The sequence below is a fragment of the Ranitomeya variabilis genome, chromosome 4 (assembly GCF_051348905.1).
Source record: "Ranitomeya variabilis isolate aRanVar5 chromosome 4, aRanVar5.hap1, whole genome shotgun sequence".
In the NCBI taxonomy this organism is placed as follows: domain Eukaryota; kingdom Metazoa; phylum Chordata; class Amphibia; order Anura; family Dendrobatidae; genus Ranitomeya; species Ranitomeya variabilis.
The window spans coordinates 193,230,162-193,242,989 of record NC_135235.1 but is presented as its reverse complement, the minus strand read 5'-3'; positions in this window follow the sequence as shown (position 1 = coordinate 193,242,989).

The following is a 12,828-nucleotide window of genomic DNA, read 5'->3' as shown; positions in this document are numbered from 1 at the left end:
GACACACTGGAAGGATGAGGCAAACCTGACATCACAGACATATTGGGAGGTGAGGGGGGAGGGAGTGCGAGATTACTCTTTTTTTCCTTTGTTGTGATCTGCGGTGGTGTCTGGGGAGCCTCGGTGTGAAGTCTTCCTGCAGCCCGGTGATTGTGGCTGACCTGTCAAGGTCCGGATGCTGCTGTTGCATGCTGGTGGTGGTGGTGAAGGTCATGCCAGGTCCAGGTGCTGCTGCTGCTGCTGGGACCTGGTGATGGTGGCCGGCCTGTCAAGGTCCGGGTGCTGCTGCTGCATGCTGGTGGTGGTGGTGAAGATCATGCCAGGGTCCAGGTGCTGCTGCATGCTGGTGGCAGTGGAGGATGCAAAAGCAGGAGCAGCACTTGGCATGGTGGTGGCGGTGGGCTGTCCAACAGCACTCAGCATGGTGGTGGTCCTGTAGTGGTGTCCGGCAGGGCTTTAAATGGTGGTGGCCATGCAGTGGTATGCAGCAGAGCTTGGCATTGAGGTCAAGCATGCCAGTGTTGGCACAGGTGGAAATGTCACCACTGACTGCTGAAATGACCGAGTCTGCTGCATAATCTGCATGTAAGCAGCATTGCAGGCTTGCATGACATTCAGCTGGAGATCAGGAGTAAGGTGTTCCGACATGCCCTGTTCAATTTGATTGAAAAAATGATATGCTGGCCTTGGAGGTCGGCTTTCACTTGGTCATGGCTTCAGGTGACATCCTTGATAAGTGTCTTCATAAGGTTGAAGCCACTATCCAGTCTGTCTCCCATCGCCTTGAGTCCATCGAGTTCAAGTGCAAAAACTCGGCCATGAGTGTCCTGTCCGAGGCCCTCTGCTGCTGGCGAGGATACGCCAAAAAAAAAAATGGCAGAGGCCTGGGACAGGGGAACACCTGATGGACCAGCTTCCTGGTCTCCAGTCTGTGTTGCCGGCCCACTTGCTGCTTCGCTGGTGGATGGCTGGGGCAGGTCCATGGCTGTTCGATGAAGGACCTCTCCAGAACCAGGCTCAAGGGTGCTGCTCCAGGTGCTGTGAAAAGAAAAAAAAAACATTAGTACCAAACATTTACAATAGTAAAAGCGCCAACTCCCGTGGAATAGAAAAATACAGATTAGGCAATACAACACAATCCAATACACCACAAAAATACTTACGTTCTCTGGGCAAGGACCGGTCTCAAAAATGCCAGCATATGGTGATATTTATATTTTCTGATCCTTGCTCCAGAACCACTGGGAACCCGGCACTCCAGAAAGAGGTCCTTGTTGAAGAGATCCTTCATCAAACGCCAACGTGTTCTGCCTTTGAGCACTGTAAAAAAAATGGTTAGACAATGCACTTCTGGGCAGGATCACACAACGGTTTGTGATGAGACAAACTCTCAGAAGTTTCTCGCATCACACACAGTTGTGTGATCCCGACCAAGGTCACTGCTGCATCACACCGCATTGCAATACTTACAAAATGCCTTGTGGACCCGAGCAGTGGCATCATCCCAGCCATCCATCATCGCTTGGGCAACCTCATTCCATAGTCGCTGGATCGTCACGTTGTCCATGTGCTGCGGAACCCGGGTGTCCCACAACAGGACTCGCTCATGGACCAGGAAAATGAGGATGTCATTGTCAATGAGGTCTTCATCCCATTCTGGAACCTAGAAAAGAAAGAAAGACATTAATGTTGGAGAGATTAAAATAAGGAAAAGAAAGAAAGCAACAGAGACAGAAAACAGGCAAGAATAAAGTCAAGAAAAAAAAACAGTAGTCGAGACCAAAAATAAATAAGCAAAGTGAAGAAATGAACAGGCAAGAATAGTACAGTCAAGATACAATAAACAGAGTACAATCAGTCAGGTATACTTACACGCCACCTTGCCACCCAAACTTAAAATAATAAAAAAAAATTGTCACATGTGTAGATGTGACAGAGAATACTTACCAATCTGAAGAGGTGAGTACTCACTTCACTTTCCTGTCCACAATGTTCAGGGCCATGGCACTCCTCTGAAGAAGAAGACATTCTGATGAATGCTGCAAGAAAAAAGAGGCAGAAATTATTAGTACATATAAAGAGAGAAAAAAGAAAAGACAGACATTTTGTTTTATAATTACATTGTCCAAAGTGGAGATTCTTCACAGATTCAGAGCTTCTTCTTTTCTTGTTCCCAGTCTGCAGAGTCGTGGATGGCCAATGCCCACCCCCTCTTTTTATCTGTCTGTATGTGGTGGTTGGCTAATTAGTGTCTAGACAGGTTACTCTGGAAAAACACATGAGTTCACAAGCGCAAACAAACGTGTGTGCTTGCGAACGCATGCTTTCTCATAGACTGAAATGCATTGTTTTGACGCATTTCTTCCGCAAACAACCGCATACGTTTCTAGGAGGCAAATTGACGCCTCCAAAATTGCATCATGTTGTGTTTACTGCGCCCAGCCGCAGACAAATAAAATGACGCATGCGTCATCAAACGCGGCAAAAAGCATCCAATCGCATGTACCTGCGTCCCCAATGTTAAAGATAGGAAAACACGATGCATGCAGAAGTATGTGGCATAAACGCTGCGGACACAACCGCAAATGTGAAACCAGCCTAAGATGTTTATTAACCCTTCAGGTGCTTCTCAGGAATTTTTGCAATGTGCAAGGAAAACATGAATATTTAACTTTTTTCACAAAAATCTTAATTTAGACCCAATTTCTTTTATTTTCACAAGGGTAACAGGAAAAAATGTCCACCGAAATTTGTTGTGCAATTTCTCCTGAGCTTGCCAATACCCCATGTGAGGGGAAGACTGCTGTTTGGGCTCACGGCAGGGCTCAGAAGGGAAGGAGCACTGTTTGAATTTTTTGTGGTGAGCACCTTTAACTCCCAGGTGCATACCGGAAGTTTATAATATTGAGCTGTAAAAATAAAAAAATAAAAATTTTCAGACAAAAATGTAATTTTAGCCCCAACTCTTTTTATTTTCACAAGAGTGACAGGAGAAATTGAACCATATACTGTAATTTGTTGTACAATTTCTCCCGAGTACGCTGATTCCCCATGTGTGGGAGAAAACTACTGTTTGGACACATGGCAGGGCTCGGAAGGGAAGAAGAGTCATTTGACTTTTTAAAAGCAAAATTTGCTGGAATCAATAACAGACGTCATGTCGCATCTGGAGAGCCCCTGATGTGCTTAAACAGTGGAGACACCCTACAAATGACCCCATTTTGGATATTAGACCCATCAAGGAATGTAATAAATGAATACACTATCCCTAACAAATAAAACACTACTGTCTCGGGATACAAAGTGATTCCATCAATATGTTGATAAAACAATGATTTATTGATATATAATTAAATTTAACCATAAAGAAGAGAGAATACAGGGTGGGAATAAACCTCCAAGGGGGATGTGCAAAAAGAAGCTGGTTCAACAATTAGATCACTAAGGATACTATGTCTGTATTGGGGGTTCCCAAAATATAGTGCCTAGTGCAGTAAGGATATCCACATAGGCAGATCACAGCAGGTTATGAGGCTGATATACCAGTAAAGGGAGGATTATGTGTTCATATAGTTCACCGTCAGTTGGTAGTTAACAAGTAGTTTACTTCCTAAAGTGCCAAGAACATAACATTTATAAAGATAAAGTGAAAAGAGTACATCACCTAAAGCAATGAAGTAGACAAAGGGACTCAAAAACAAGACCTGGACAGCCGTAGATCCCCAAACCCTATGCCATTTTGCATAAAGCTTCTTCCGGGGAGGGGGGGGGGGGTCTTAAGGGAAGGGAGTCAAATGTTATATATGATTGACTGTGCAATAAATGGAGTTGTAAGAGTTAGGGAGATAAGATTAGGTTTATCACTGGTGTTTGGACATATGTGACGGGATTCGGACGATAGGTTTTAATGGTGCAGGCAGAGTGAACATGCGCTCTTATATGCATCATTTTTGGCAATGTACGCCTACTGGAGGCAAACACTTAAACGCATCTCTATTCATTGTGTCCGAGAAATTTGAACCATACTCGGATTTAATCTGATTGGAATGGGTGAGTGTCATCTTATTATCGAGCCAAATTGTGAATGCCACCGACCAGGTCAGAGGTAAAAATTGGAAATTTGCCCAGTCCTATAGAATAACATGGGGACAAGTGCTACTCATCAAAATGATGGATTTTTACAGTTGTGTGCATGAGCCCTAAGAGTTCCAGTCTTAACAGTATCTATAGAAAAATATTACTTTACATAAGTCAATAGGGTATTTTTTTTCAAATTGTAAATCTCACGAGATGGTAAAAAAAAATCAGTTCACTTCATCTCTAGCTATAAAGATCTTCCATAGTAGTAATTCTGAGTATATTTTGTATATTCACAAAACATTTAACTACGGCTTCTTATAGTAGATACAATACATTATAGGATATAGTCTAAGATTGGTAGATTAAGAAGCTAATATTTTAGAATTTTGGAATTATTCTTGTAACATTTTAACACTCAGCTTCATAAGAATTAATCTAAAGGTTGATGGGCAGGCTCGAAGATTTATCAGCCTTTGCAATTTTGAGGCAGTGGTTGCAGATACAGCTTGTGACATGCAGAGAAAATTATAATACTCTTCAACCATGTAGAAAAAAGGAACACCTGGATAGCCTGGAAAAAGAAAGAACACATTGTCTGTGTCTACTCAGTGTCACTGTATAGGAGACTTGATTGCCACAATGGACATCATTAAAGGGTTGCTCATTTAACGTTTTCCTATTGATGAACCATTCACATTGACACAATGTCAGCTATGTACCGGTTTTTCTAAAGTAAAATGAAAACGAATAAAACTACTATTTTCTATAAAAAGGTTTTTCACGGATGAACCCTTCAACTTAGTGTTTCAAGCTTGCTATATTGTATTTCCCCGAATATTAGTAATTATTTATTGACGCATTCTGAGCGATTATAAAGACATTTTTGCAAAAGTTCAAGCTGTTTTTTGTGCAATTTTGAATACACATTTTTTAAAATTATTATGCTTTTACTCAATACAATGCGTTGCGGCCATGGCTGCATTGAGTAGACTGTTATGTCCAGCTGTGGCGTATGTGGATTTGTGAACCCATTGTCCCACAGAACCGGGTCTACCCAGGTAGGGGTGTAACTAAGCGGCTATCTTGGTGTTCACTGAAGCCTCTAGTGGTGAGCTCAGGCTTGCACGGCATGTAGCCACAAGGTAACATTCCTGGGCAGGACCTGGCTTTGCAGCTGCTGACCCGAGGGGTCAGGTACTCTGACACTACTTTAGGGATTAGTTTAGACACACTAGTCTAGGATTAAGGATCAGGGTTAGACCACTCATGGACCGGGGAATAGTGTTTATGCACTGGCCACATTGTGACCAGGGGACTTTGGGAACAGGACTGGCCACTTCAGGAGCAGAGAACAATGTTTAGGCACTGGCCAGTCTGGGATCAGGCAAAAGCTATTTGCTGGGAGCCATCTTGCAAGTGTGCTACTTATGTTAAATACATGTCAGCTACAAGATGAGAGCATGTAGCATAATGTGGACACTGCCCCTTTAAGAATAGGGAAGCATGGGCTCTCACATACTAGGTGCACGTACACAAAAAGCAGGAAGTAGCAGGAGGGAGACAACGCTGTGGGGCTGGGAGATGAGTAAGCCGGCAGCAGCATTACACAGAAAAATGATGAATCCTGACTTATTACCATAATATATTTATATGACCATCTTCCTCTGTTGTCAGGCACTTGCACTTAGGCCCAGTAGGATGAGCTAAAAAATAGCATCTTCCGCCAATCGTTGTACTCTATGAGAGATGTGATCACTCCTTCTGCTGGATTGCCAATTGGCTTAAGACCATGATATATCTAAGTCCTTCTGACCTTCCAATGGTTGGACCTTGTAAGTGAATGTGTGAACATATAAACCCTTAAAGAACAATTTTAATCTATGAATATTAAAAACACCTACCCAGTGTAACTAACAGTGTTTATAAAACCATGACAATATAAGCATGGACCAAAAAGGATAATAATAACACAGTATCTACAAGGCCCTACTATAGTCCTCAATAACTCCTGCCTTGCAGTGGAGGTTGGCACTCTAAGAGCACAATTTTTTGGCTCTCCCACTCAACGAAGACTATCTCTGTCTTCCCTATGTATCCCTTATAATAAGCAGCATACTCATCTGTATAGCCATACCAGTGGTGCAGAAAGCACCCAAATTAGGACACTTGTGTAATGAGGTTCTCTCAGTGGTCACCTGGCAGGTCTAAAATGACTACCATGGACAGTTTAACCCTGCTGTTTTGTTCACATTTACTATACACTTGTAGTGTTCCGGGTCACTATGACCCGGCTTATTAAACCTTGATTTTAGACACTCAAACTCCATTTTTGTTATACGTTTTGCTTACTAGACTGTTTGTGAACATGTTTGGTAGTAAAAAAAAAAGAAAAATGAACTAGAAATCTTTTTTTTTGTTTTTATTCTGAAAAAACAGATCAATGAGCAAAACGAAAATAGAAAACTACACATATTTTGTAAAAAAAAAAAACCTTTGTAAGTAAACAATAATAATAAAGTCTGAGAAAAAAAAAGCTTCAAAAACAATAAGAGCTTCTATACTACATCAAAGCATACCAGTGCTCAATATCCAGCAATCTATCATGCTAAGTGTAGAGCAGTGTATCACACAGTAATAACACTAATTACATGTAATAAAATAAAATAAAAGTATTCCTTTACAATATACAATCTATCAACAGAATTGATTAGTAAAAGCATAACAAGCAACATACCTGTAGAAAACAAAGATACTGCCTGGAACAGAGATATCCTGGAACAGAGGTATGTACACAGCTGCTCTACAAAGAAACTGAAAGGTAACATGTCTGGGCTAGCATATGTGTACTGATAAGAGCAGAGAAGATAAGAACCCTTCTGAAAACAAGCAGATAAGCCAGGAAGACAGACTTACTTAGCAAAAAAAAATTATTTGCAAGACTTTACAGCTCAGCTTTACAAAAAAAAAAAAAAATGTCTTAGACAGCGCGTTCTGAGCAGTCCGTTCTGTGCATAATATACACGTGTAGTGCACACCTAGTGATCTCTCCGGATGCACTCTACATTTTAGAATAGACTGCGCACCAAAAATAATCAATATAAAGCCATTTTTATGGTGCACAGATCTCAATGCATACCCCCAGTAGAGCGCGTGTACGACCCCATTGAAATAATTTAGGAAATAAATCAATTGATATACAATAGTAGATGCAATAAATACACCCAACTGAGGTTATAACTCCTTTATTTCACTGAAAATATGGCCTCACAGCTGTAAAAAACGATGTCGGGTCACTATGACCCGAACACAACAAGTGTAACTTTTTGCGTGTAGCAAAAAGTAAACGAAAAAAAAATAAAAAATACTCATAGGTAGTTCCCCCCAAGTGAGGAAAAGTCAAGGAGTCTCAAGTTTTATAGACTTACAGAAAAAAATCTACAGGGCCGCAAAAAGTCTGTTCGGGTCACTATGACCCGAACAGAACAGCAGGGTTGGCAAGCCACTTTGCTTGTCAGATCCCAGGCGTTGCACTGACCTTCACTCTTTAACACCTTTACAGGGATCTGGAATTGCTCGGGCTACAGAATATTTTTCTGTTCGGTGGTGCAGACTGGGAATGATCAGGTGGGGCAAAACCAAGAGGGCAGGAAAAGTACAAAATCAGGATATGCAAGAACAGTCAGTAAAACAAGCCGGGGTCAAAACAGGAAACAATGATACTACACAAAACCTGAACACACATGACTAAACCAGAGGATCACAAGGCAATATCTGGCAGCTTAAGCTGGAAGGTTAAGTAGAGTGTGGTGTTCTCCGATTGGCAGGAGCAGGGAGCTGATGACTCCATGTGGACAGCGCACACCCATACTGTGAGACTGGTTGGCATTGCAGGTCCCTGCCACCTTAATCTTAGTGGCTGGACATGGCCTGCACCATTCAGGGCTTCTGGTTCCAACATCTCTTCTATCAATAGTTCCGCCCACAGAATTCCTATGGAGGCAACTGGTGATGGAAGCAGATGTCTCAGGAGTAGGTGATGGTGGCTTTCTGCAGAACAACCACAGCTTTTACATAACTAAAAGTGTATTTTTTTATATGGACTATATCCCCAATTACCTAACAGCTTGCTCTCCAGACTCTCCAACACACACAAATGATCTCTGTTATTATTTTGTCATTCATTGTTAATAGAAGAGATTTGTTCTCAGGACAAAAGTTGCATAATACAGTATATTTTTTGTCACACCATGAAAGCTGATTTTTATTACATTTTTCAAGAATAAACTTTAATCTAATCGGCTTTTTTAAAACCTAAATATAATTGGAGTTCAAAATTAAAGGGCCACTGTCACCCCCCTCCAGCTGTTATAAACTAAAAGAGCCACCTTGTGCAGCAGTAATGCTGCATTCTAACAAGGTGGCTCTTTTAGTTTTAGGTTCAAGTATACCCAAAATAAAGCGATTTGATACTTAGCCACAATTCCTGTCTCTAGCCAGGGAGGCGGGTCCTCACTCCCCAGCTCGAACGGCTCCTCTGCCATCACTCCAATCTTCATGGTCTTTCGGCGCCGCCCCCTCAGCGCTGTTTACTAGGGTTGAACGAAACGGGTCGGCAATTTTCAGAAGTCGCCGACTTTTGGCAAAGTCGGGTTTCATGAAACCCGACCCGACCCCTGTGTGGGGTCGGCCATGAAGTCGGCAATCTTCTGAATCTGGAATCGGAATTCCGATACCGATTCCCGATATGTTTAAGATATCGGGAATTGGTATCGGAATTCAGATTTAAGTGTAAAATAAAGAATTAAAATAAAAAATATCGCTATACTTACCCTCTGACGGGCCCTGGTACTAACCGGGAACCTTCCTTCCTTAGAATCAGCCTTCCAGGACCTTGCGGTGACATCGCGGTGACGTCGCGGCTCGTGATTGGTCGCGCGGCCTCCCATGTGACCGCTCGCGCGACCAATCACAAGCCGCGACGTCACCGTGACGTCACCGAAGGTCCTGGAAGGGCTGATTCTTAGGAAGGAAGGCTGCCGGAACGAAGCCGAGGGTGAGTATATTCCTATTAGGTATATACTCACCCTCGGACACGCCCTGCTTCTTTCCGGCAGCCTTCCTTCCTAAGAATCAGCCCTTCCAGGACCTTTGGTGACGTCACGGTGACGTCGCGGCTTCTGATTGGTTGAGCATTGCATTGGGTTTCGAGTTTCGGCCGACCCCCGACCCCGACTTTTTTATAGGATCGGCCGATTTCACTCGACCCAACTTTTGAAAAAGTCGGGTTTCGTGAAACCCGACCCGATCCTATAAAAGTAAAGGTCGCTCAACCCTACTGTTTACATTTCAAAACCGGCGCCTGCGCTGTGTACTACTGTGCTGCGCAGGCGCTGTAAGCTCTGGCCGTCTGATGTCCAAGCCAGGCTTGCAGACTGCGCCTGTGTGGGCAGTGCGGCCACCCATTTTTGGAATCACAGCCCCGCACTGTGTTATGCATTATGCAGAGTGCGGGGCTGGGATTCACAAGCAGGGGGCGGCGCCAAAAGACCATGAAGATTGGAGTGACGGCAGAGGAGCGGTTCGAGCTTGGGAGTGAATATCCGCCTCCCTGGCTAGAGACAGGAATTGTGGCTAAGTATCAAATCGCTTTATTTTGGGTATACTTGAACATAAAACTAAAAGAGCCACCTTGTTAGAATGCAGCATTACTGCTGCACAAGGTGGCTCTTTTAGTTTATAACAGCTGGAGGGGGGTGACAGTGGCCCTTTAAGTATTTCTTGCACTTACCTTCTTGATCATCAGAAAGGTAGAAAATTGAGTCAAGATTTACCAGTTAACCAAGTTCAAAACATCTTGAAATGTGAAGCTTTTTTTAAGTTGTATGGATGTTCATTAAAGCTTTTCAGTAATAATTTCCTTTTTTAATAATTATCTAAAGTCAACTTGTCACATAGTTTAAATGTGTGAAATATGTTTGCAAAGAAAAATAATTAATAAACATTTAATGAAGCAACATAGTGTGATATAACATAAATTTAAAAAAAAATTAGTGTTGTGTTATTTTAAAATGACCTCTCCTACAGATTCATAGAACAGTTTGACCCTTTTCATTCCTTGAGCAGACATGGTAATTGCATGGCTGTAACAAACATGGAAATGTCTATAGCCATAAAATGGGCCAATTAGAACATATCAAGAATGACCATGACTGTACAGTGGCCAATTTTTCACTCTAATAATAGTTAAATTGTTGTAAAACACCAATATAAAAAAGCGTGTTGAATCTAAATAAATATGACAGCCATGCTATTTGCATCAGTCTCTTCCAGGAGTTGGCAGCAAAACATAGCAAGACGGACTATAGAAGTGCATGAAAAAGTAGCATGATATTACCCAAAGAAAAATCCAAATGCTTATCTGTCAACATACACCATAGATCACTATTAGGTATAAATTGGCTCACGTAAATGGATGAACAAGTGCTTGTAGCATCTACAGCGGTGTTCCCCAAGTTCGGTCCTCAAGAGCCACCAACGGGTCATGTTTTCAGGATTTCCTTAGTATTGCCTAGGTGAGAATTCCATCATTTAGACAGGCAACAATTCAATCACCTGGGCCATACTAAGAAAATCCTGAAAACAAGACCTGTTGGTGGCTCTTGAGGACTGGAGGTGGGGAACACTGATCTACAGTGTGTTCCAGATATTATACATAGCAGACATCCTACTGTCATGGTCATTATCAAAACTAATTGTGAATCTTGACTGCTGCTTGTCAGTTTTATGCATAGATTGTATCACGAATGGAGAAACGATAATGGTCGCATCCCTCCAGACCCAGAGAGAAAGGACAGGTGCTGCTTTTAATTCTATCTATATTTCCATTACATGCTTCCTGCTCCATCACTAGCTTAAGTATATCACACTAAAGTTCTGCGGCCTACCAGATCTCAGGGGTGTGCAAGCGAAGTCAGGCAGAGCAATGACGGATTGCAGGGAAAAAGAGTAGGAGAACCCTGTGGCTCATTCTGGAGGTGTAGTGAGAGAAGCTGGAATTTTTCTTTTTAATTGAAAATTAGAGCAACGGATGCTATGCTAGGTATACATACACTGAGGAAAATAAGAATTTGATACACTACCGATTTTGCAAATTTTCCCACCTACAAAAAGGGAGTGGTCAGTAATTTTTGGTTTTACGAAGTTTTGAACCCAGCAGTTCGCCCCCAGCAGTTCGCCCCCAGCATTTTGCCCCCAGCAGTTCGCCCCCAGGTACACTTCGCCCCCGAACATTTCGCCCCCAGCATTTCGCCCCCAGGTTGTTTCGCACCCGCACATTTTGCCCCCGGATGTTTTGCCCCTGGAAGTTTCGCCACCAGCAGTTCGCCCCCGGACGTTTCGCCCCCGGATGTTTCGTCCCCAGCAGTTCGCCCCCGGATGAGTCGCCCCCAGCAGTTCGCCCCTGGATGTTTCGCCCCCATATGTTTCGCCCTCAGCAGTTCGCCCACGGATGTTGCGCCCCAAGCAGTTCACCCCCGGATGTTTCACCCCCAGCAGTTCGCCCCCGGATGTTTCACCCCCAGCAGTTCGCCCCTGGATGTTTCGCACCCAGCAGTTCGCCCCCGGATGTTTCACCCCCCGCAGTTCGCCCCCGGATGTTTCGCACTCAGCAGTTCGCCCCCGGATGTTTCGACCCCCAGCAGTTTGCCCCCGGATGTTTTGCCCCCAGCAGTTCACCCCTGGATGTTTCGCCCCCAGCAGTTCATCCCTGGATGTTTTGCCTCTAGCAATTTTCTCCTGGATCTTTCGCATCTGGGAAAGACCTGCCTGAACTGAACATTGGCAGGTTCGCTTATCACTAATAATACACCATATGAGTCTAAGATATAGAATTCTGATCAAATTATTTTTTTATTCTAAAACTTTGTTTTCTAGATGAGTAATTTTACAAACAGACAGGAAAATAGTAGGATTTCATTGGTTACTAAGGAGGTTGTGCCCCCTTGGTAGCAGAACGGATCCTGGCTCCCTATGATACATTCAGGGCTGCTTGTTCACAGCCCTCTGCAAAGCTCCCCTTCACCCTCCGCTCATGTGCTCTGTCCTGGACAAGAGGAGGGCTCCCCCCTGCCTGTGTAAAGCCGTTACAGGACGGAACACATAGGGGGGCTTTGCAGAGGGCTGTAAACCAGCAGCCCTTTATACATCATATGGAATATATTGTTAGCTGCATGCTCCTGTGCAGCCACACCCTCTAGAATCCATCCACAAGTACTGCTACTAAGGAGAAACAACCTCCTTAGCAACCACTGAAATCCTGCAGCACATGGAGCTTTAACTTGGATGAGACTTTTCACACAGAAGTGAAGCTGCTGGAAGGTCTCCTTTGGAAATGAATATCATGGGCACAGGTACTATAACATAACATGTTTTTTGTAGAGTTATGCTTTAACTGTATATATCAAAACTGTTTTAACAAGAAACATAAAAAGGTATAGAGGGGTAGGATTAGAGAAAAAGAGAAAATACAAATTACAGGTTATAATGCTTGAATTATTTTACAGCTAAAAACACTGCTCTCAAAACATACAATATGTGACCAAGAACTAAAATTCAAGCTGTAGGCAATGCCTCTCAGATAATCCATCAAGCTTCTATTATTGAAATCTTGCACGATACGTTTAACCCTTGCTGAAATTGCAACATACTTTTTGTTTCTTGCAGCGATGGGATTTCCTGCTATTATCTGAA